The sequence below is a fragment of the Dromiciops gliroides genome, chromosome 4, assembly GCF_019393635.1.
Source record: "Dromiciops gliroides isolate mDroGli1 chromosome 4, mDroGli1.pri, whole genome shotgun sequence".
Lineage (NCBI taxonomy): Eukaryota > Metazoa > Chordata > Mammalia > Microbiotheria > Microbiotheriidae > Dromiciops > Dromiciops gliroides.
This window is the reverse complement of record NC_057864.1, coordinates 331,094,184-331,096,869: the sequence shown is the minus strand read 5'-3', so window position 1 is coordinate 331,096,869 and position 2,686 is coordinate 331,094,184. Positions and strand designations below refer to the sequence as shown.

Below are 2,686 nucleotides of genomic sequence, written 5' to 3'. Positions count from 1 at the left end.
TTATAAGATTCTTGTTGAATTGAATTTAACAGATTATGGAATCATTTTGTTCATTCTAATTCTATGTGTAGATCTGTAAATTCATAATTTTGTTACCAATCCATTAACAGAAAACAGTGTAAATTTCCATGTCAGCAGTACTAATTCATGTGAATCTGACAGCAAGTTTAAGAAACACAATGTAAAGTACAATAACTTTATTTTTTTCAAAAGGGGATACTTAGAAAGTCACTAGAAAGGACACTAGAAAGTCACTTAGAAAGACATTAGAAAGTCAGAAAAACACTTCCACAAAACAAGGAGCAAATAGAGCTAATTTGATTGATCAATTACAGCCAACAGAAATCTAGACTAACAACTAACAAATACATTTTTTCCTAAAAAATCTGTATTAATGAACTTCAGATTCTTGTTATTGTTACTGTTATTCTTATCAGCTGAGTAAATTATTTTAAAAGCCAGTTTCTCTCAACATTTTTTTTCATATGTGATACATGACAATAAATTATATGCCAAATTACCCAAAGTCCCATCACTCTCAGGACAAGCTAATTTCTTCTAAATGTTTTTTTTTTTATAAAGTGAGGCAATTGGGGTTAAGTGACTTGTCCAGGGTCATACAGCTAGTAAATGTTAAGTGTCTGAGGCCAAATTTGAACTCAGGTCCTCCTGACTCCAGGGCCTGTGCTCTATCCACTGTGCCACCTAGCTGCCTCAAGCTAATTACTTTTTTTTTTTTTTGAGGGTGAGGATTGTTTATTAGTCTCCACAGGGATGGGGGGGGGAAACAGCAGAACCCCTCCCCAGCCCAGCCTTCCCCAGTGCACACACTCCCCCCTCACCCCACGGCCTGGGTAGCATCAGGAAATGACACTGTTCCCTTTCTCAGGATGCCACGGAACAAGTACCCAATTTAGAACCTTTTATTCTCCCCTCTACCCCTCATTACATGGAGCTGTTTCCATGACAACCAGCCACCCCAGAAGTCCTTATCATCTTTGGACTTCACAGCTGTGCCCAGGGAAGGGAATAAGCAGCTGTGCCCCTGACATCACCCCAGCATGGACACATGCCCCACCCCCACTCTGTACAGTCCTCTGTCACTTAAATATAAATACCCTCCCTGTGGCCCCACCCACGGCAACAGTTCAGGGGTGCCAGGGCCATCGAGCGTGCAGCTGAGTGGGGGCCCCTCAAGGTGGGCCTGCTAAAGTCACCCCGGAGTTCATCCGCACAGCCAACTGTGGCCCTGGCCAGGGCCGCCCACCCTCTGAGGCTTGGATGCTGCTGGCTCAGAGTGATCCTCTCTGCCCTCACCAATTGGCTTTCCCTGCATTGATGTCACTCACAAGATTCTGGGCCAGACAAATGCTAAAGATCTGGAGCATAGTGATGCCCACGAAGACCCCGGCCACCACCACAAGGTTCTCTTGGAGCCACTTTTCAAACTGGCCCACACAGCCTTTCGTGTGGATGTAGCTCTGTTGCTCCAGTTCCAATTTGAGCCGGACTTCATAGCCACATTGGGTATTGAGAACATCCTCCGCAGGATCCTTGACACAGCAGGAGAAGGGCACCCCACAGCACTCATTGCTGGGGTTCCAGTCAGTGCAGTTAAAATAGATGTTGAGGTTCCAGTCACTGGGCCCTCGGGCTCTGCAGCATGAGCAATATTCCTGAGCAAAGTCGATGAAGTTTTTGCAGGTCAATATCATCCCTATAGCCTTGACGTTGTTGTTGATGAATATATTGAGCTGGTCTCTAATCCAGTCCTTGAAGACAAAGGCCAGGATTCCTGTGGCCAGCTCCAGAAAGAAGATGAGGCCGAGGAACACTGAAAAAAAACTTGAGTAAGAAGGTGTTTTCCCGAAGGGCTCCGATGCAGCCTGCAAAGCCCAACAAGGACATGATACCTCCAACCACCACGAAGAACCACACGGAATCCAGGCCACTCAGGTGGGTGAGCGAGGAGATGTTGGAAAGGACACCTTTCTCTCCCCAGGATCACAGGCCTATAATCAGCAGCACAGCCCCCAGCTGCCAGAAGACAATGTTGAAACCGAACAGGAAGTATTTTCCGCAACAGCCGACCTCGGGCTCCTGGAAGCGCTGCAGCTTGGCCGGCATGGTGAGCAGCCGGGGCGGCCGCCGGACTGGGAGCCGCTCGCCCGGGGCCGGGGCCCGTGGCCCGCAGCAGCCAAGCTAATTACTTCTAAACTCAACACCATGCTGACAACTCAAGCCTTGATTGACCCCACATGCCTCAGCCTCCTCTCACCTTCTGAATGGAGGGCTCGAGATTGGAGTACCAAACTCCTTTCAATGCCTTTCTTAACTGAAAGTCCAAACTGGATCCTCAGCTCACTCCACTTTGCATCTGATGCATTGCCTGGTTTCACCTCCACCAAAGGCAAGTCTGGTACACCTTGGCCCCTTCCTCCCCTCTCCCACTTTTCTACTATTTTCTTTTTATATGGTTCCCTCTTTAGATTGTTACCTCCATTAAGATAGGAGCTGTCTATCTTTTTATCAATTGTATCCCCAGCACTTAACATAGTGCCTGGCAGAGAGTAGACGGATACTGTTTATTGATTGGATTGGATGCTTGAATATTTTTGTGTTTTTCATCTTTTTTTTTGTTCGCTTATTTTGCTTTATTTTTCCACTGAAGATAATCCAAGTGATT

At 46.6% G+C, this 2,686-nt stretch overlaps 1 pseudogene; it reads right to left on the bottom strand.

The window, feature by feature from the left end:
- Nucleotides 1-1,313: 1,313 nt before the first annotated feature.
- On the bottom strand, nucleotides 1,314-2,178 carry LOC122725931 (annotated as a pseudogene).
- Nucleotides 2,179-2,686: the final 508 nt, after the last annotated feature.